Here is a 23,416-nt window from a genome sequence, read left to right on the forward strand (position 1 = left end):
GTATTTTATAGAATCTGAATACTGGTCAAATACTAGTTTCCTCATTCACTTTCTATTTATGGATTTAAATTGTATTTGTCCCTAGTGAAAGGCCTCTGTTTTCTTTTATTCCTCCCTTTAACTGCGTTCATCATTGTTAGAATTAATGGAATTAGAACCCTTTTTACTTCATATATTTATACATTTTTCAAACGATCGTAGAATCATAGAATGGCTACATTGGTCACTCCTCAAGTTATTCTTCCTCTTTGTTTCCATGTAAACAACAGCAGATACAAAGAGCAAAATAACACTGTTTCATAGAGCAAATTCTCAGCTATAAAAGACTACTTTTTCCCACATAATCCTTAATATTTTAGCCAGCGATGAACAATATGCTATATGCCATGCATCTAGAAATCTGCACCAGCACAGGTGAGCCACTGCTGCTGTCACCACTGCTGAAATGCACCACCCACCCCCTCCCTGTACTCACATCAACAGTTTCGTCTTCATAAATGTTCAGCAACCATTGATGGATGTCAATGGGAGCAAGTTTTTCGCATGGAGGAAATCAATTACACACTTTTGCTTCAGATGTACTTCCATGTCAGATGCCATTTTGTCAGACTGCCCTTCTATTGCCATCTGTCACATAGCAATAAACTGTATGGGAATGTTTGTGTGAAGGTTCAACTTCAACTACCAACATCAACTGCTGATGCTGTGGACCAACATAATAAAATAGGAGGCATTACTTTCAGAACAGCCCTCATGGTTCTAGCTCCATGCTGTGGGCAGGGTTGTAGATCAGTTTGCCTCAATCCCCATCCAGTCTGGCCTTGAAAACTTTCTGGGATGGGACATCTACAACTTCTCTGGGCAATCTGTGGCAGCATCTCACCGGCATCCAGCTAAAGAATTTCTTTCTAATATCAAACCTAAGTCTCCTTTCTTTTAGTTTATAGCCACTCCCCCTTGTTCTACTACTATCAGAGTATGTAAAAAGTCAGTCTCTCTCCTTTCAAGCACTGAGATCTGCCCTGAGCGTTCTCTTCTCCAGGCTGAACAACCCACATCGTTTATTCATAGGAGAGCTGCTCCTGCCCTCTGATCATTCTCATGACCCCTCCCTAGAACCCACTCCAACAGCTCAGCACCCTTCTTGTGCTGAGGGCCCTGGACCTGAACATGTTACTCCAGCTGGGACCTCACAAGGGCAGAGTAGAGGAGGACAGTCATCTCACTTGTCCTGCTGGCCACTCCTCTTTTGATGCAGCCTGGGATACATTTGACCTTCCAGGCTACAGAAGCACACTGCTGGCTCCTATCCAGTTTGTTGTCCACCAGGATCTCCAAGTCTTTTTCTGCAGAGCTGCTCCTAATCTTCTTCCATTATATTTATATATCTGGTATTGCTCCAGCCCAAGTGCAAACACCTTGCTCTTGGCCTTGCTGAACTTCATTAGATCATCATGCCCACTTTTAAAGTCTGTTCAGGTCCCTGTGAATGGTATTTCTTCCTTCTATTGTGTCAGCTGCACCACTCAGGTTGGTGTCATCAGCAAACTTCCTGAGGGTGCACTTCATCCCTCTGTATATGTAATTAATAAAGATGTTGTAGAGCACTGGTACCTAATCAGACCCCTGGGGAACACCACTTGTTACACTCCACGTGGACGTAGATGCATGTATGTTCATTCTAATTGCCTGTGCACAGCAAAATAATCCATGCAAAATATAATATAGTTAATTTTTCCCCACTTCTGACAGAATTAATGGTAAGAACCATTTTGCTGCTGGTGAGTATAATTTCCTATCTGGGGATATAATTAATTTCTGACAAGATAAAGCTAATATTTAATATTGCACTGAGAATGAAGCCTTCTAAACAGTTCCTAAATGTACATAAATAATATTAATTAATTAATTTTCTGCATACAATACAACATGCCCAGTTGTGTTCAGTGTAAGTTTCCAGACTAATAGCATCTAACCAACTTGCGAAGAGCATAGTGGTCTTGAAAACACACAAATCCAAGACCTTCATTAGTCAACTGCAGCAAACTGAATCAGAGAGCAGGAGCTCTCCCTGATCTCTTAGTCTTTTCTGCCAGGCATCCAGCTTCTCAGACTGAAATGTCAAGGAACAAAAGCACTGGGGAGTCATGGGAATGATCTGGTATTGAAAACCAGATACTTAGAAATGCCCTAGCTGCCATCCTGAGAATGATGACAGTGAGATATTAAGATGTACCGGAGCCTCACAGATCCATCAAAATGAGTGTCATTCACCACCACAAACAAAAGTTGAAATGGAAATGGTGTGACTGCGGAACTGGGTTTCTCTCTGTTCCTTTCACTTACTCCATTTCACACTCTTTCTCCTTTCATTCCCTTCTCCTGACAGAAGTTGCTTTATTTGAAAGAAAAGCAAATCCTTTGGCTTTCCATGCATTTAGGGAAGAAGACTAATTGCTGTAAATGATCCTGTGTTTTCTCAGGTCACCATAAGCCAGCATTTTCTTAAGCACAGTGGTGAGACTGATTCACCAGAAAAAAATGCTAAAGCAGCTGAATCTTCAAGCCATAGGCATTAATAGTGCAGCCCCTTCTAACCCACTTTATTGGTTTTAAAACTCTCAGATGACACAGATCATACTGGCACCAAAAAAAAAAAAAAAAAAAAAAAAAAAAAAAAAAAAAAACAGGCTATCAAAATTGTATGTGAAGTTCACACAGTTCTTTTGAGTTCCAGAAACTTTTGGAGGACCAGAGTGCTAAAAAATGTTTGAACTCTGCTTCCATCAAAATGCAAAGATACTTTCATTGTGTCTGTTGATGTTGAGAAACTACTAAGAAATTCACTTTTACAAGTTTCTTATGCAGTCAAAACAGAAGAATCTCAAAATTTCAGTCCATCTTACCTTTAACATTTTCCCTCATATGGATTAAATCCTTAAAACAGATACTAGAGCTATCTGAAAATACCACGTGTGAAGGACTGAATTTGCTGTTATTATTGATAACTGAAGCCTATTTGCTATCAAGAACCCATTGTAAACTGCCAAGTGGCATCATACTGCCAGACTTAGCCCTTTTCTCATTCCTTTCAATGAAGACCACTTTTGAAAAAGGAGAGACGTGACCAGAACCCATTCTGCTTCAGTGATTTCCAGCTTCCCAGAGCCTGCAGCAACTGTGATCAGAACTTTTAAAGTTGATCCTTCTCCTGTATGTCTCTAATCTTTCCTTTGGCTACCTAGAGACTCTTCATGTATTTTGAGGCCCTTTTTAGACATTCTCTGCCTGCTCTTTGATGGTGATATTTTCCTCTGCTTTAGTATGCCTACTAAATGAATTGTGGATGGATTGGACCCATTTTCCTGGGGCTTGGTTGCATTTTGTTGAGCTTAAAAGCTAATTTTAAAAATTCTGTATGTTCTTGCACTCCTAACAATATACAAAGCAGTCTTCTGAAATCTAGATTGACTTATTATTTTATTTTTTATTTTTTTTATTTTTTTCATTTCTTAGTATGTTTGCATGCTGGAAGATTCACTGCAGAAGATTTTTTGTTGAAGCTACCCATGACGCACATGGAATCAAAACTGAGCTTTCGAAAAATGTTTTCATTGGTTCTTCCTTGAAGTTCTGGGAGAACAATAAACCAATTAACCAAAGTAAAATACCTCCTTTTAATCAAAAGCACTGTGATCTGGAACTGCTTCTGAGAAGTAAGAAAGAGACAGGACCATCCAACTTGGTATATAATAGCTTTTTTCAGTGATCGGTCTCTATATGAAGAATTGAGTAGTGTCAATTCTGCCCAAGAGATACAGGCATCAAATGTGGCTCTTCAAATACATTCTTCTCCTTTAAGCACTTCATTGATCCCACAGTCAGCTGGCAGCTGAAAAGCTTACGTTCGCACAAGTGCATATTGCCATTACTTTTCATCGTACTGGTCTTCTCCGTGGAGCAGGGTTTTTTTGTCCATTTTTTTTTCTTATTCATTTCACACTGAAGCATACAGTACTTTGGATGCTTTGACTGCATGTGACTAAAGAAATACCAGGCAATAGAAATACTGGTTTTTTTGATGACTGCAAGATAGCAGCATTAGATCGCTGTAAGTCTATGGCAATTCAGGTGAGTTCAGATTCAGGCTTGTCTCATACAAACAGGGATTAACACCTAGTGAGAGCTAATAGAAAGCTAATAAAGCCACTTAATGCCATGTTTGGACTCCATGAGCTACTGACTAGTGTTTAAATTTGGACAGCAAGACTCTGAGGATGAAGAAAATCAAATAAGAAGGTACTTAATGTCTGTGCTCTGGTTTCATCTTAACAACACAGTGTCTCTGGAGCATCATCTGTGGAAGTTCTCTGTAAAAGATCAATGGCTTTTTTTTTTTTTTTTTTTTTTTTGGTCATCATACTTCAGGGACTGCTCTGTTCTCTGAGCAGTGGGAAAGGCAGAACAATACTTTTTTCTCATGCTGCATAGGCTTAATTAGAAGTAGATAGTGACAGACATTGTCTTCAGAAGTTGTAGTGAAATTTCATCCACTTGCTGATCAGATACATATGTTTGTTCACTAACTGTAAGGTTAGATGGGCTGCTGCAAGCATCAATAAGGCAAGAACAGATTCATACAAAGCACTGAGTGGGCCTGAGCTCAGTTCATCTGGAGAATGGGAAGAGAAGACATCAGCCTGCCGTGATTCATTTTCAGGGCAACATCAAAGTCCAATATCTTTAAAATAATTCTGAAAGGACTATTTCAGTCAGAGCTGGTATGAATATCTCAAAAATGTTGGAGATAAGAGAGCGCTTTCTAGCATTTCACTCAAGTTTATTTTACGATGTTAGATGAAACACTGAAATATAGATACAAAAAAGCCATTTTTCTATTTTTTAAACTTTTCAAAAAAATCCTTATTAGCATTGTAATGCATGGTCTTCGCTTCCCCTTCTATTCTTTCCTTCTCATGACTCATAACATTGATGTGTCTCTCCTCTTAAGTCATTCTCCCTCTGGTAGAAAGTTTGGAAATGAAAAATATGCCAGTCAGAAAGCTTTCTGTGGGTGAAGGAAAAAAAAAGAAAAAGAAAAAAAAGAAGATCAATTTAAAGATTTTCGGTTAGAAGAATGGAAACAAGGAGTTTCACAAAATCCCATCACTCCAGATGGCATAGCAATGAAATACAGGGAAACCAAGGTGGGCTGAGGCTGCCTAGATTCTAGCTGAACCACAAGGACAGTCTAGAAAAGAGACTAGCGAGGGAAAGTATGTGAAATCTTTAAACCCCAGTTTCACCAGTTCCAAAGGGAACCTGCATGGAATGCATTGGGTCCCAGCACTGTGTAGCTTTACAGTACTTCCAGTTGAAACAGTTCATAATATTTTATTCTTCCATTGTTGTTTTGGCTTTCTATCTGATTCAGGATAAGAACAAATGATGAAATTCACTTTCTGAAGGCAAACGCTCTGCTTTTCTGTAATCTCTAATTCTGATGGTTTTAAGTGGCACGTGGCTGCATGTTTATATATTATCTGAGGTTTCCTCTTTCATTTGATGCAGAAGAGCAGTAGTGAATGAAACCAGATAGTCTTATGAATGCCTGCCAGTCACTGAAAAAAGGAATTGAGTACCTTTTGCAGAAACTGACTTTATTTATGATCACCTGTAACCCATATTATGTGTTTCTAATGAATCCCATCTATTTTTCCTCTCTCATTTCTTTACTAGCAGAAGTGACAGGTTTGAACACTTTTAAATTAAAATGAAACACGAATTATGTAGAATAAATAGAATGTCTTGCCTACGAATGCTGATCCTGCTTCTTTTACTGAAGCAAAAGACATTCATAATTCATTCATGCCTATGCAGTCATGACTTACAGGGCTTTTACACTCATGAGAGAAATATAATACTCACCCTTCATGGGTGAAATATTCTGTATGGACTTGGGATTTATTCTCTATTGGTCTCTCTCTTGAAATGGTCTGAACAAAAGTTTTGTTCTGGGTTTAATTTCTTTAGAGACATGAGAGCAAGGAATCTCCAAACCACTGATAGAATCTGAGAGTTTTTCTCACTATTTTGCATGATCCTGACTTTAAGGTTTTATTCCAATTTTCATGAGGCTCAAGTTGGATGTGACACACCAACATATTATGTATGGGAGCTAGCCAGTGGTACTGTGTCTGGTCAGAGCTACTACTGTATCTAGTGTTTATGGGTAGACATCCTTTGCAGCAGATCTTCTCTTTTCCAGAAGAAAAGAATTTTGCTAGTAGTTAGGGAGAGAAAGTTGGTGTCAAAGCAACTGAAGACATTTCACCTAACTGAACGGTCTGCACTGTGTGATTTAGTTAAAGAATTTCAAAAAGGATTTTAAATAGCTGTTTGAGAATGGTAATTTTGCCAGCAAAAAAAAAAAAAAAAGAGTGAAGCAGACAGAATTCTCAGCCAGGACTCATCAAAAGTGCCAGTAAAAGTGTCATTATATGTAGTGCATTACATTACATTTGGAGGCACATGTATGTACTGTTCAGGAACAGGGTACCAGTATTGGTATGCACTGGTTTTATTGTGTGGCCCATATCTGCCGCTCTCACTGCTTTCACTGAAAATCCAATCCTGCCATTACGGTTATATGCACTGTGAAATGATATCTATGCCCTTAGGTAAGCATATGTACAAATCTTTTCTTTGGATCCAACAGCCAAATACTTATAAAAGGAACATGAAGCTGCAAATACATGTAAAAGTTGCATAGATCACATCAGGTTCTCAAAAATTCTTAACCCTCTAGCCTTAACTGAATGATCTTATGCAAGACATGTTGGCCTTTTTTTCATTTCAAAACAGTAAGTAAATTCCACTTCTTCTGAAAATCTGGATCTGGAGTGCTAGAATTTCTGTGAAATGTTGTCATGGTCTCCATGTATTGCTGAATGCAATAAGAGGATCTTCAGAAACTGAGGAATTCAGGGAAATTCTCTATGCCTCAGTTTACTCTTACGTGTCCTAATATATTGATGGCATTTTTAGACGCAGTTTGAGGCTGACTTAATGTTCATATCACACTCAGAGAAGCGTAGGTGAAATTTCATACACACACAAATTGTGGAACAGCTATCTTATGAGTTTCATATAAAATGTTTGAGTCTGAAACAGCTATTAGTCTGCCACAATTCTAATTTTATCATACAAGCTGCAACTCTTTATCTCTTCAGAAAAAAACATTTTGTCTGTTCTACTTGATTTTCTCTTTACTACTTGAAAAATGTATTGTGCAACAGCTCATTAGATAATTACTTGATTACAATTTATTTTTTTCTGCAGAATCTTCCAGAGGTAATACACTTGCAGTCTAAAACTTTATGTGAATGGTATTATTAAGTTATTGCATTTTTAAAAGATTGCAATTTTTTTGTTAAGCTGCACAGTTGTTCTTGTGTGTATGTGCTGGCAAAGAAATAATCAGATAATGGATTCTAAAGCCACGCTATGAATTGCACACTACTCTTCAGCTAATCTACCTGTAATTATAATGTAACATTTTCCCCTTAACTAACACACTCTGCTGTTATATCAAAACTATATTTAAATAGCAAAGAAATCAGAAAATTTTGAAATGAGGCATTAGGAAAAAATATCAGTTCTTTCTATGTGTATAATAGTAATTTTTTCTACCACTGGAGGACTGCTACAGAAAATGTGAGCTGATAAAAAGTGAGTTCAGGTCTTGCCTTTTACGTGTGGATCAGCAGTAAGACCTAGTAACTTTTTGTGATGAGACCTGTTTGGCCCATTGACTGATAAGGTGCTACAGGTATTAGAAGGTAGTAATTTTGAGGAGCCTAGAGTTTTGCAAGCAGTAATGATGGACTTGTCCTATCTCTAGAGTTTCTATAATCAGGAGAGGCTGTGTGAATCCTTGGTCTTTTTGTAGGTTTGTAAATTATTTTGACACATGTTTTCAGGAATATGATGTGTGAAGGAAGACTTTACGTTTCCATGCAAAGCCTCATTGTTTATAGGAGAAAGGGCACCAAGTTATATTTTAATAGACAGCTGCATAGTAGTGAGGAAGGGACATGTTTTAGGGAGGACATTTAGTCTGCCTGTCTTTCTTCCCCTGATACATGGGCTTGCCATGTGATGTGGATAAAACTCATGAAAATTGTTTTTATTGTTACCAGGAAAATAGGATTATTCAGACTGGAATAGGAGGAAGAAATTAAGAAGAGTAGAAAGACAGAAGATGAGGATTTTGAATAAAATGACCTTGAAAGGTCATTTTTCTCTATCCTCTTCCCACCCTTACCCCTCTCATACACTTTGTCTTTAAAACTAACTTAAGTGAAGAATGCATTAGAAATAAGGCATAAGGCAATAACTGATACCTATTATGGCCTATGTCTACGAAGCAACATGAGAAGGGAAAAAAGGGAGATTAAATAAAATTTACTTATATAGCAAGAATAGATTTATCTACTGAAGATAAAACTCTTTAATTTTCCTGGTCTCCTGATTATAAAAGAAATGCATTTGTCTAGGAGTCCTGTAGGGAAAACTGAAGTTACTATCAGATTATTGCTTTTTTTTTTTTAATAGTTAAGTGCTTTTGTTAAGCAAAGGTATTTGTCTCAAGCAAGCCAAGACTTAAGCAGAGGTGGAGATTGAGCAGTACTTTTGCCACCCACACAGCAGTCAAAGCAAGTTACTGTGGTGGCAGGGACAGCAGAGAGAAGGAGGTAGGTAGGATGGTGAACCAGAATTGCCACTTCTGTCCCCTTTCTTGTCACACCTTATCGTGTATCAGCATGCTCCAGGTAAACTGAGCATGTTGTACTAAACACTATCAGTTGACAATAGTCAAATAATTTCTTAAGAACATAAACAAGAGCAGCCTATGACAATAATTACATCTGACTCTTCTTTTAACCTCTGTGATTTATATATTTTTTTCCTTTACAATGTGCAACTATTGAACTCAGTTAACGCTGAAGGCAGGGAATTAAGAAAACCAGCTGGTGACAGCTGATTACACTTTGGTTCTCAAAAAGTGCTCTTAATCCTTGCAACAGCCCTGAGAAGTATACATTAAATAAATGGAGTGTATCATAATAAGGACTAGTAGCTAAGAATGTAGCTAAGCTTGCTCAGCATTTCCTTTTATTACAATAACAGCTTTTATTTCCCAAATTGTGTGTAGCTTTGCTCAAATGTAATCCTTTTGATTGGCACTTGTCGTGTGAAACATATACTCAGCCAGAGTTATTGTGTTGAAATTTTCAGCAATGACATTTTAGCCACTTCCGAGAGTAACATCAGAGGAAAGGGAAATGTGTCTAGTACCATTTTAAAATCTTATGAGAGCTTCTCAAAACAAGTGTATACAAGTAAAAGAATCCATCTGAGGCTGCCCTCGTAGTCCTTATTTTTGCTTTTTCTGGCTGCTGAGCACCTGACTTTCAACCTTGACATTGTTGTCTGGTACTTCTTGTTGGCAACACTGTGTAATTTCACAGTGAGTTCCTGCAAAAACATAGATTTGATCTCAATGTACTGAACATGAATTTGCAGCAAAATAAAATGGTACAGGGCTTTTAAGGGGAGTTTGGGTTTTATATCTGTAGTTCCTCTACTTTACTTCTAGTGAACCTGGACTTATCTCTTAAGATATCCAAGATATCTGCATTAAAATCTTTAGCATTCCAGATTTTCTGTCAGCAAGAACTGTAGCAATAAGACACTAAAGTAACTACACAGAATCACAGAATGGCCCAAATTGGAAGGGACCTCAAGGATCATGAAACTCCAACCCCCCAAAAGGACCACAGAAGGAAACACCAATCTAGAGGCAAAATGGCAAAAGCAGGACAGAGAAAAAGCTAGTAAAATGAAGAGGTTTTAGTTCTAGATTTGAGTATTTCTTTATTGCTGTCCATCTTATTAAATGTGTAATTACCAACCCTGAAAACTGAAAGGTCTTAATCAAAAGGAAGTGGCAGTTAGCAGCAGATCAGCAGTTTTGTGTGAATTGAGTTTTAGATATTAAATGACAATTAAAGGCTTCTAACAAATAAATCTCAAAGTGATGAGCTCAATCTCATGTGGTCTGAAAGGAAGAATAATAAAGCTGCATTCAGCCTCAAACCACTAACTATAAAGGACAGGCAGTATCTCTGCTTCCCAAAACACTGTATTGACACCCTATCTTTAACCCCTACCTCATGGCAAGAAGTTATCAGAAGCTACAGTGAAATAGCCGAACCTCCCCTAGCTTCCTAGACCAGGGAATCTTGAGAATGCCTTATTTTTAAAGGAAAATAACAATCTAAACAATATGCATCATCCTCTTAAACTTCATTGTTACCTTATATCCTTTAGTTTAAGCTTCTCTCAAGCAGTCGTGATGAGTTTTAGATCATGACCTGGAAAAAATCCAGCCAAAAGTGTGCCTGATGGCAGTGAGTGCTGTTGATGAGAGGAGGAACTGATTCTGGCAGAACAGCTGAGCCCGAAGGACGGTCCTAGGCCTATGGCATGCCCACAGTATTAGGAGACCTGCTCTTCTGAAGTGAAATCTATGGCTTTTCAGTCACTTTGCAGTCATTTCTCAAACTGCTCAGGACCAAGCAACTGTCACTGCTGGTGGACATCTCCCATGTAAGGAGCCTATGTGAATGTGGGCTGCTGTGGGCCTATCCCCTAGAAATACAGTGGGGTCTTTTTCTCAGAATCAGAGAGAAGAGGTGAAGCTGTGGTTCTCCTTATGAGATAACCTTGCTTCGTGCTTGTCCCAGGTCTTGAATTTATTCCACCTTCCCTCCTGTATTAAGGATCTCCTTACATGGAGAGAATTGAATAGTCAGTGGAGTCTCTGAAGGCACTTTTACCTCTCCACTGACTAAAGGGAAGACTATGATGAGTTGGACCCTGAATTAAATCCTTTATATTAGGTGCCTAGGTGAGACAAATCCTGATCTGAGAGTCAAGAGCACTATGACCAGGAAACAGGCTCTGCATGCATGCATTTCCCTTCACTGATATAAGAGAGCAGATTTAAATAGTCAAGGTTCAACTTGGAGTCTCGTGTCTTAAACTGTTTTGCTGAATATTCCGTCCTGGCTTTTTATAAGGTCTTAATTGCAGTAGAGAATGTCTGTGCTCCCCATAGCAGTTTCCCTGGACCAAAAATCACAGAGCATTAAATAAAAATTTCAAAAATTACTCTGCACTGCTTCTTAAAATTTGCCATCATTTTTCTTACAGGCACTGACAAGTATTGAGTGGTAAGAAAAGAAACCAGGATAGTAAGTGTAGTGGGGATAGAAAAGAAATGTGAATGTTGTGCACTCTTTCTGTTTGTTTTTTTTGTTGTTGTTGTGGTTCTGAAGACTAGTCCCCTCATCCCATCTCTCATTCCCACTCTCATTTTATTCCCCACTTTCATTTTGTTTAACTTCAGACTCCAGCCCATTCCTAATAAAGCCCAGCTTCCTTCCTCCGTGTTGCGTTTTAGTACTGATAATACCTGGTGATAGAGGAGTATGCACTCAATATAGCCTTAGCTGTTGTAGCTGTCTTAAAAGATCTAGTACCAGAGGTTGCTGTGGACAATAATGAAAGCTGTGCATGCTGCAAAGGACATTCCGAGTTTCTGCATCTTTTTTTTGTTTATATTATGACCTCACTGAGTTTTCTGTCATCATAGAGTACTACAGAGTTGAATAATGTTCATCACTTACACAATTACATTAACTTTGTATTTGGAAAAGGAGAAAAAGAAGCATTTTGATTTGTTTATGAATTGTTTGTGCTCTCAGAAAGAGCTGCTCACATAGGTCTTGAAATAGAAGACTTTTTTTGCTTCTATATGTTTGAGGAGGGGGAGGAGAAAATTTAGTTGACCTGTGCTGTGCACAGCACTCTTTGCAGAGGTGCTGTTTTCTCATATGTAGAGAAATGCTATTAAAAGTTGATGATTTAAAATATGAAAGGTAGCCTTGTCCTTCAGAATATGGATTAGGTTCATCAATTTGTTCCTGTGCTGGACATTCAACAAATCTCAAAATCACAGTGTAGCATTTAAATCCTATCTGAACATCCCAGTGTCTGTAGAATATACCTGATTTAAATTTCACCCATTTTCATCTCACTGCAGATTTTCATTAGCTTATTCTTTATCTTCCCTGAAGTGTGTAATGATAATAATATTGCTTATGTAGCTTGTTTCATTTTCAAAGCATTTTGCAAACATTAACTAATTAATAGAGAAGGCAGAGCATCAAATAATGATTTTTTCAATCTAGTGCTGAACTGATATAGACAGATAATATGATTTATTCACTACCAGTGCAGTTCAGAGGTGGATTATAATTTAAAGAGCTAGCCAATTTGACAGTCATTGATGATGACAGAAGAAAAAAAATCAGATTATGTTTTTCCTAAATGAAGCACCTTTTTTCAGTAGAATTCATTTAAATTCACTTAAATTGAATTCATTTAAAATTAGTTCCATTGAATGGAATGCCAGGAACACATCGTACTGACTTTCACAGAAACTGAGACAGCAACATCCACTCAATTATTTCCAAATCATCAAAATCTATTGATTTGACATTTCAAGTGAAGAAATAATTTTATGCAATTTTGGAAGCTACTATTGTACAGTCTCGTGTTGTACAAAAAAATCCATTTGGATATAGAACTGTAGTGCTTTGTGCAAGCATGTTGGTTAATAACAATACTCTTTCTTTTTTCTTCATCTTTGCTTTCATTGACCACCTGCCATCATTTTCTGCTGAAGAGCAAGAGAAACTGCCAATTTATAACCAAAGTTAGAGACAGATAGTCAAAGCAAAACAACCAAAAATCTGTTGCTGCTATCACATGGTCTCTAAATTTCACTTTCAAAATACTGATTCCCTGATTCTTGTTGTAGTAGCAAGAAGAATGAAAAGAGATTATCCAGATGTATTTCTTGTCATTAATGTATTTATATGCAGGAAAAACTGAACGACTTGAGAAAACAGCACCGGAATGTTCCACTTTTTGTCTCCCAAAGTTATTTCATGTCTGTGCTGGTCAATCCAGACTGACACCATACAAATGACTACTTAGTGGTGAGATCTAGTTCTGAGGCCAGAGAGAATTCTTTTGGGAATAGCCAAAGTTTGAAAGGCAAAAAGATGAATCAGTCTGGTGGAGTAAAAATAATAGTGGGAAGAAACCTCTTATTGAGACTTAAAATATAAAAACCAACTCTAACCCAAAACCACATTTGGTTTGAATTAATGTGAGGTTTTCTATTACTCATGATTGCTGACAACTTTTGTCAGTGTCTGAATTGCAAAAACAGGGATATATATATATTTTTTTTTTTAACAAATTATTATTTATTCAAATGCTACTGCCAAAAGAATGCTTTTCAGAGGGTGGCAAGAAGAGCAACTGCTGCTTGGGACAGTAAATGAGCCAGAGTAAAAGTGCTCACTTTGCCTAACACAGCCCTGGAAAAAGAAAGTCAGTGTTGGTGAATGGCAGCTGCTGCTGAGGTAGATGTTTCTTCCAGAAGTATCAGTTGCTGGTCCTAATCCACTCATGCTTCCTTAGCTATCCTAGCAAGCATGTCTTTTCAGGACCTTGCTCTTCACTTTCTGTCTCATTTATGTCTCTCCTCAGTCCCCTCTTTGTGAAAGCAATGTAGTTCTGACAGTCATCCATAGGGCTGCAAAATCCCATCTTGGCAAGTGAATCATGAAGCCTTGAGTCAGCCTTGGGTATTCATTCGTTGCTCTCTTATCATTCTGTTTTTAAAAGGATTCAGTCCTAGGTCAAGGGCCAGGAGCTGTACCGTGTGATTTGGGTGACAAAATACATGACAGCAAACAGTCAGAGACACATTATTTAATCAAAATTATGTGGCATATACTTGTAAATAAAGAATGTCTTCCAACGCGAGGTTCTTATTAACAAATCATTTGCTTGAAAAAGAATCCAATCTATAATTACTATTCTTTGCAATAGACAGTCTAGTCATTCTAAGCACTCTCCATAGGGGCAGCCTCTTTGAAACGGTATTGAACTTTGTGAAGATCAGTTGTGTATTTCCCCTCTCATATATTGAAAACAGTAGACTTCATTCTTCATGGCAGTGTATCTGCCATATTATCAGGAGGCTCTAGTTGCAGGCTAAAACTGTTTCCAGAAGTAAATCTTTCTACTATATCAGAATTACTGTGTTAATGAAGAAAAGTCTGGGACAATGTGAGGCTGGAGTCAAGGAGATTATTTTCAAAATTTACCCAGACAGGGAAAGGAAGTGGAGAGCAGAGAGGCTTCTGTATTTAATTAAATTCTTGATTCATTTGCAAATTGCTTGGCAAACAAGTTTATGCATATTAATTACATTTCTAATGAAAAATACTTGCAGATGCACCTGTTTTCATGGCAAAGTATAGACTGGTCTTGCAAACCTAATGTACATGATTTAGTAACTGTTGTCTCAACTCTTTCAATAGAAAGTGTGTTGCTGGATGAGCAAATGCTGTCACTTGTTTGTTTGGTTTTGGTGGGTTTTTTTTTTGCTGACATCTGTTCTGTACAAGTCACAGAGTGGCTGGGGTTGGTTGCTGGTGTGGTGCTCATCTGGATGAAGGTGATACAGGGAACATCCCATAACACCACATCCCATAATACCACATGGTTTTTTTTCCCATATCGAAGAGGTAACTGTAAGAAAAATGTATGTGTGCAAAGACTTGTGGAATTCTCACTGAAGTGTGCTTGCTTGCTGTACCACAGGCTTTTCCTGACAGCAGTCTTTTGAAACACATCATCGGTGTTGATGCAGTGACTACCCAGCATGATCTCTTATATCAGAGTGGCCCATGCAATGCCAGAGATGGGAGCTGGCAGTTTGAATCGTGCTGGGCAAAATGTGAGCCAAGGAGAACTTAGAATATAGGAATTATATTGCAGTCAGAGTTTGTTCCTAGGGTTCTGAGCAATATATTTGATTCTTATAGGAATGATATCATTTGAATTGTGCAACTCATGCTTGTTGGTGTTATTTAAAAGAAAAATTGAAGTCAAATCTTCAAATTAACACTTATTGCTTATTTCTGCTTCATTATTTAAGTGTTTATTCAGAACTACAATTTAGTCTTCACTGAGCCTGCAATGCATCTTGTATAAAATTGCAAGAACTATAATATAACATTAGCAAATATAATGCTAAATGGTGCTTGTTAATGATTGAAATTATAGTTTAGATCCAGAGAGTATAAAAGCATAGCAAGATTCTTTACACTTGGTATGGGTTTTGGAATTCATATTAATGCTGATGAAATTTATGCTTGGGGATCTGGGAGAAAATATGCACTATGAAAAAGTGAACATCTCATAGCTGTGCTTCTCTGCAATGCACAGTGCTGAAACAATTCCCGCTTGTTGCAAGCCTCAATCAAGGCACAGTGATTATAGTAATTAATGGCATTGTAAAGCACTACTTATTTTTAGTAGGTGTAATTGCCAAGGATGCTTCTTTTTAAAATGCTTTGATCTGCGTTCTCTGTCAGCAAGCACACAGGCTGTCAGGCTTCTTTTTTTTTTCTAATTGAGAAAAACAAATCAGTCATCAAAGTCAAAATTCTTAGGAATCGTGGAGCCATGGTTCATGCTGAGAAGGGACTTGCTCCCTCAGGGATGACATTGATTGATTTTTAACGTGTCTGTTTACAGAGTAAGATAGTGTTCTAACACCTGAGCAGGGATGTGACAAGCGACTGTGACAAACAGTGTACAAAGCGTCCCTCATCACCTGCTTTTGGCTCAGTTACAGGGATATTCTGAGCTTTCTGCAGGTCAGCCCCTTACAGATAAGCATCCCATTTTATTTGTGGCAGGTTTGTCTGCTTTTTCCGGAAATGCATTGTAGGAAACTTAAGCTGCAGCTTAATTTTGTAAAACTGAATAAATACAAGAAGAACAAAGGAAATATCTAGAAAAGAGAATGGCTTTTGGTTGAACAAATGGATTTCACCTCTGAAAAATCAAGCAGAAACTTCATGATTTCCTATAACATTTAAATAGCTAAGTAAAGCACGGAGGAAAAAATAAGAGCAGGCAAGTGAAAAATGTATGAAATGATTTATAGCAGATATCCCAAAACCCAGCAGAGAAACAGTGAACAAATCCAGAAATCGTTAAAAAAAAAATCTTTCCTATCCAGTAGAAAGACATCTATGAAAACAAGAACAGCAGGTCAAGATGCAAAAAACATGATTTGGTAGTGAAATTGTACAGATGTCAATCAAAGAATGCACCTATTAAAAAGATATTAAAAATTAAAAGTTGAAATCTCATGATATATGCTTCTTGGATCCGGACCATCACAGTATTGTCTCCTTTGCCAGACCTGGTGAAGCTGGTGGGTGACAAGGTCAAGGTGTTTCAGTGCATTAAGCACCCAAATCCATTGTCCAAAACACCCAATGTATTTCTTGATATTTGAAGTCTGTCATCTAAATGGTGTACCTATAATGTCAATGTGCATTTTCATGCATACTGAAGTCTAAGTATTCAGGATGGAATGAAGTCACCAGAACTTTACTGACTTGCACAAAGCTGTTCCCATCCCAAGTAGCTGAAGAAGAGAGTTATGTTAAGAACTGAAGTATTAAATGAACATACATGACCTAAAGGGATTAGTACCATGCTGGCTTTATATCAGAGTAATTTATGTGACTTCGGACAAATGACTCCTACTGTTGCTATTGTGAATATGACTAGTTAAAAGAAGAAGATCAAATTGCAAAGTACAGCTGATGATACACACTACTGTCAACTGGAATAGTTTATGAGTAGTACAGAGCAGTCTTTGAGACAAAACACAAAATTGCAGCGAATACACAGCAAGAGTTCTGGGGGAATAAGCTTTGATTGGCTATACTTTTTTTTAGAAGTTAAACACAAAGAATGGGCAAGTCTATCTAAAAATGATGTGCTGAGCATATGAGGAATTTAATTGCTTGTGCTACCAAAAGGCCAGTCTTCACTAGTTGTATGTCCATATGGGAACAGTGATTTGCTACATGGTGCTCTGCATAAGACAGCTGTCAGGTGAGAAGGGCTGACTGCAGCAAATGAAGTCATTAGGGTTGTTTAATTCCAGTTACTGCTGGCACTGTTCTCTGCAAGTTTTATCTAAAATTCACAGTGACGCAGTGGTGTATGTATTCAGCTGTGCTGGAGAGAACCAGAAATCAGTGGAGGATTCAGAGCTTTTAGTTTCATCATGCACTCAGTCTGAACGTACTTCTTTTCATCATTGGCTGTTTGTTTTGGGGTTTGGTTTTATTGTTATTATTCCTCGGGGGAAAAAAATATCAGTCTCAGCTAATGTGGGCATTAATGTGTGGAAAGAGTTAGTCTTGAAGCAGTCATGGAGGCTGACAGACTTTTGTTGTTTTGCTCTACGTCTGATTTAATATCCATATCTCACTGGAAACCTGAGCACAAATAATGGAGACGTAAATGGCAAACGCACTTGTGTCAATATTTCCACTTTCTGATGATTTCTCAAGAAAAGCTTTCCATGGCTGTGTCTGCAGTTCAAATAAAACTGTAAGAAATAACACAAGTATGCTGGTGCTAAAAGCAATGGTCAACAAGTAACAGCTCAGCATGTGTGCGTTTTAACGAGGTGTTAATTCGGAGCCCAGAGAAAGTAAGCAGAGAGCTTAGAAAAGGTGCTTGTTGGATTTGTTGGAAAGCAGAATCATCTAAGCTCTGGACTCTAATGCAGAATATAGATGAGTTCAATTCCAGTTTTCCTTACTTCAAACTTTTTTACAGTTCCATTGGTTGGAACATTTGTAATTGATTTACTCAGAGCTATCACTCCAAGTTCAAAAAACCAGATGGGTATTTCTTAATTGCTAAAGCAGGACTGCTCATGTGTTTACACATAGAAAATGAAGGAAGTAAAATATTCATTCTGCTTGTGTTCCCTTCTTTAATCCTCCAGTTAAACTGAAAATTTGTCTAGCACTGTGTTCCCGAATCACATCACAAAACACTGAAGTCATTTTATAGCTTTCCTTTTCCCTCTCAAAGAGTGTGGCAGCACTATACTTCATATTTCAAGCATTTCAACCAAGGAGAAAGTCATATGAAAGGCTTTCAAAAGTGTTACTTTATCTCCACGTTCACTATTCAGGCTTGAAAAGGAACCCTCCTTTAGTTGCCTCAGAGAATAAAATATTTAAAGTAATGCTTTTGATTTCCTACTCTAAATAGAAAACAAAAGCACTGTTTTTAGAAAGTTAAGTCACTTTTTACTCTGATACTTCATTAAGCACACTAGAGATTTGTGTCCATCTCAATTTTCAAAGCACTGCAAGAGGGTTTAGTTTCCTAAATACTCTTTGACTGAATCCCTTATTCTCTGCTTTGAAAATGTAAAGCTGAAATGTCATTCCTATGATAGCTGGGAATACTCTTAGTTTTTATGATTTTCTTTTTCTTACAAAACTAATGTGCATGTAGTTAATGAGAGTAGCTTTGAAATGCTCTTAATCTGAATCTGTAACTTGAAGAGAAGCTGAAATTTATTTATTTATTTGGGGTAGGTGGTTATTTTACCAAAGTGTAAATCTCTTCCACATCAGCTCATTTAGCAACAAAGCTGACCTATACATTGTGCAGCAGCCTTAAGGCCTGTATGAATGGCAGCTTTATCATCAGGGAAAGCCTGCCCAAACTGGAAGGCATCCAATACCTACAGCAGCCACTAGATATGGTTTGGCTCCCTAACAACACTTTTCTCAAATTATGTTCCTGAATTTCCCTCTACTCCATTCAGCCGTTGTCCTGCCACTTAGGACAGTGTAGATTGGTGAACTAACAGCATTTTTTTTTAATCCGGTCTGGATGAATTCAATTGCATTGCAGAGAAATGCTATATGGTTCAATAGACATCACACTAAATGCCTGTGAAATTTAAGAGTAGTGAAAAAAATATTCTTAGTTATGATTGTTGACCACCAACTTGTTGAATTCTCCTGCAAAAATATTACTCTGTGTAAAATTTCATTAGGTACTTTCAAGAACCTGTTCTAAAGTTGCTGTTTTTTACAAAAATCTACTGCACTTCTTAATAACAACAAATAAATAAGAATCAACAGACAGAAGAACGTGCATAGATATACCATGAGAAAAAAGTCAAGCAAAATGAGTATTAAATGTATGCTTTTCATTCTTACATTAAGTCAACTGGAAAAGGAAAGTCCAGGAGTGCATGTCCTCGCTAGTGACCCAGTTTTTGCCTCAGTCTTCACTAGTGGCTGCTCTTAACAGAGCCCTTGATTGAGTGGTTCAGAAGATGGGAACTGGATGAGCAATGCCCCTCCTGCTGTAAACAAAAATAGAGCACACAAAACTGCCTGAAGAATCTGACCATCCCTAAGTCTATGGATTCTGGTGAGATGCATCCTTATAGTCCTGAAGGAACTGGCTGATGCAGTTGCCAAGACATTCTTGATTATATTTGAAAACACATGGCAGTCAGGTGAAGACTCTGGTGACTGGAAGAAGAATGGTGCACCCAGGTCAGCCTTCTTTCTGTGCTAGGGAAGATCCTAAAGCAGATCCTCCTGGATGCTATGCTAAGGCACACGGAAGAGAGGGAGGTGATATAGGATAACCAGCATGACTTCACCAAGGGCTGGTCCTGCCTGACCAACCTTGTAGCTTCTTGTGATGGCATAACTATGTCAGTGTACAAGAGAAGAGTTACTGAAGTCATCTATCTAGACTTCAGTAAGACTTTTGAAACGGTCCCCCATAACATCGTCTCCAAATCGGAAAAATATGGATTTGATGGATGGACTGTGCAGTGGATGAGGAACTAGTTAGGAGATTGTACCCAGACACTGATGGTCAATGGCTCAGTGACCAGATGGAGATCAGTAACAAGTGGTGCCCTACAAGGATCAGTATCTTCATCAGTGACATCAACAGTAGGGTTGAGTACACCCTCAGCAAGGTTCCAGATGACACCAAGCTGTGCGGTCAACATGCCCGAGGGATGATTTGCCATTCAGAGTGGTGGACCCAGGTGAACCTCATGAGTTTCAACAGAGCCAAGTGCAAGGTCTTACACCTGGGTTGAGGCAACTTCCAATACAATACAAGATGGGGTGAAGGGTTTGAGCCAGAAAGGACCTGGTGGTACTGGTGGATGGGAAGCTGAACACGAGCCAGCAATGTGCCCTCACAGCCCAGAAAACCAACTGTATCCTGGGCAGCATCAAAAGCAGCATGGCCATCAGATCAAGGGAGGTGATCCTGCCCCTCTACTCTGTGCTGCTGACACTTCACCTGGAGTACTGCATCCAGATGAGGAGTCCTCAGTACAGGAGAGAAATTGAGTCAAAGGACCCAGAAAAATGATCTAAGGGATGGAACCCTTAGAGAGAGCTGGCGATGTCCAGCCTGGAGAAGAGAAAGCTCCGGGGAGACCTGATAGCAGCCTTTCAGTATCTAAAGGGGGAGCTATAAGAAGAAGACAGACTCTTTAGCAGGGTCTGTTATGATAGGAAAAGGATAAATGTTTTCAAACTAAAAGAAGGGACATTTCTATTGGCTATAAGGAAGAAGATTTCGTTTTTTTCAATAAGGGTGGTGAGGCACTGGAACAGGTTGCCCACCAGGGAGATGGTGGCTGCCCTGGCCTTGGAGACATTGAAGGTCAGGCTGGACTGGGCTCTGAGCAACTTGATCTGGATGTAGGTGTCTCTGTTCATTGCAGGGTTTTGGACCAGATGGCCTTTAAGGGTTCCTTCCAACTCAAACAATTCTATGATTGCTACTGCTAAGACCATCTAGACCTTACCATTCAATCTACCTCTAATAGAATTGCATCCACATACATCCAGTTGTATAGAGTCAGTATGGAAGCAAACTGTTGATTTTTCCAAAGAGTCGAGGTATTATACTGCTTAAAGAGCTTGCATTTTATGTACATTCTGTAATCTGAAATTTCAGTTTAGAAAGTTAGAGAACCTCAAAGCTCAATATAGTTCAAGCCAACAGTATGCATTCTGAACAGTGGATTTTTGGCACTCATTTTGATTAAAATCCATTAACATTTTCGAGGTTATTATATTCACCTAAAACATGTTAAGATATGGCATGTCAGGATCTATTGTGAGGAAGAAAGAGTTGACCAGTAATGGAATTCATCTTTCAAAATGGAAAAAAAAAGTCCATGAAAGATAGTAAAATAATAATTACATGAAAGTGGTGTGCAAATGATAATGTCTGATTGAATACCTCCTTTACTGGGGAATCTACTACTATGGTAACAGACAAAAAGCCTAATATATTCTGACTAATCAGGATTGATGTTAATTAAAGAAGAGTTCAAGATAATGACTTCTCATTACTATGTGATAGCTAGAAATAGATTGTTCTACCTCTAGGTAAAATAAGCAATTAGATAACTTCTGGTTTTAAGCACTTCTTTTTTAAGAAGTCTTATCTCATCCTCTGTTCTTTTTCTGTTGTCAAAATATTAATATACATGTCTGATTTTTATCACTGCTCATCTAGATACATTTTTGTGGTTCTCAGACTGTGTTATTCATTCACTTGAATGGAATTATTCTTTTTCTGTTGCTACTAAGAAAGCACAACTTGGATTGTATACTGGAAACTTTCTAGATTCTTGGATTGTACTCTAAGAAATACAGGAATACAGAGAAAATACAGAATCTCTCATAGAAGCCATAGTGTTTTCTTTAGAAAAGAAGAAAAACTCTCCAATTTTGTCTTTGACTGACCTTATGGAAGTACAACTGAATAGTAAAACCCATATTTGGAAGATTCTAAAATTTGTAGCTTTATTCTGCTGATAGTAAAAAGCAAGAAAATAAAAAAAAAAAAACTGAAAAATCACTGGCTTTCTGATCCTTTCCTAAAACAGTAATTAATATTTTTTTCAACATGATCATTTGTATTTTTCATGTGTGAGGATATAAGGAAACCTACAGCTCCTTCAAACCCTACCTGCTTATAAACTGGTTCCATCCGACTTTCACAGCCAGGGAAGAAGAGGGCCCATTTCAATGACAGACTGGTTCTGCAAAATGTCATCTGTTTGGGTTTTATTTTTGGTTGGATTTTTTTGGACATCAATTTTTTTAAGTTCTAGAACTGCAGATATTATACAAGGATGGGCTGTATCCCACGAACTTATAATCCTTCTGACTAATCAACAGACATTGGCTTCAATTCTACCCTTCTGTGTAGGTGCCATTCATCAGATTGGTTACCCAAGACTGCTACTGATTGATACAAGGGAAGAAATTCAGTCACTCTCTGGAATTAAGCTGCTGTACTTCTGAAAGGAACATTTAAATTGTGTTTCGGCGATACTAGAGGTTTGACAAACATTTTCTATAACCATGTACAATCATTACTGCTGTGAAGAGCCAAATAAATATGAAAACCCATTTTCAAATGAGGTTTCACTGAAAAGCAGGCTTACAAATCTTTTGGAAAATCTAGTTCAAAACTCAAATAAACAGGATAAACTGGGTAGAATTTTCAATGAATACAGTTTCTTGATGGATAAATACATGTATATAAGTCATTCAAGGTCTGTTTGGCATACTTTCCTGTGTAGCCTACTGCAGAGGACCTGCCTTAGCAGCAGATGGGAATAGATGATCTCCAGAGGTCCCTTCCAAACTCTACAATTCTGAGATTCTTTATCTGTGATTCTTGAAGCTACGAGGGACAAGGCGTTGTGCATTGCCACGGAATAGAGTGGCCTTGTTTAATACTTCTTTTGAAACCTGAGATTTATCCAATCCCAGAAATTTCAAGCAATACTTAAGATGCACAAATATACACAACATAAAACAAAATGTCATCTGCTGCAGGGCAGAAGGGCAAAACCACAGGGCATCACATAATCAGAAGATGGCATAAATAAACTGGAGTGGAAAAGATTAATGACTTTATCTTTTCCTGTCTATTTAATATTTTTTTTTCATTCCTCATAGTATGTCCTAAGCTATCTTGCTTTAGGCTCCCCAAGAAAATTCAAATATTCAGGACCTCATGATGTGTATGCAATCCATTATAAATAGTTGGAGATAAATTGTTTTAGAATGCATTAATTTATTGAAGAATGAAATAAAATGAAGCATAAAAACACTAATGGAAATGCAGTTAGTAATAATTGTAGAATTGTACAAGTATGTCTATGAACACAGTGTATTAGAGACAGAAGTGTTCACAGACTAAATGGAATGTATTTGGATATTATCTGTAAGGATAGAATAGAGAAATATTTTCATGAAAGAAATGAATGGGTTCACAATGTACCTCTGGA

At 37.9% G+C, this 23,416-nt stretch overlaps 1 long non-coding RNA gene across 32 annotated transcripts in view; it reads left to right on the forward strand.

Annotated features, from left to right (window-relative positions):
* The window catches only part of LOC116217324 (uncharacterized), a 353,825-nt gene that overhangs the window by 254,734 nt on the left and 75,675 nt on the right, over positions 1–23,416 (forward strand). For 6 of the 32 annotated variants that reach the window (XR_014887252.1, XR_014887251.1, XR_014887265.1 and 3 more), the window contains one exon: positions 19,284–21,972. The exons of the other annotated variants lie outside the window; for them this stretch is intronic. This is a non-coding gene — a long non-coding RNA (uncharacterized LOC116217324). Of the gene's footprint in view, positions 1–19,283; positions 21,973–23,416 lie in introns of those variants that run through there. 32 annotated transcript variants of the gene reach the window in all.

This window comes from Meleagris gallopavo, chromosome 1 (genome assembly GCF_905368555.1).
Source record: "Meleagris gallopavo chromosome 1, MGAL_WU_HG_1.1, whole genome shotgun sequence".
In the NCBI taxonomy this organism is placed as follows: Eukaryota; Metazoa; Chordata; class Aves; order Galliformes; family Phasianidae; genus Meleagris; species Meleagris gallopavo.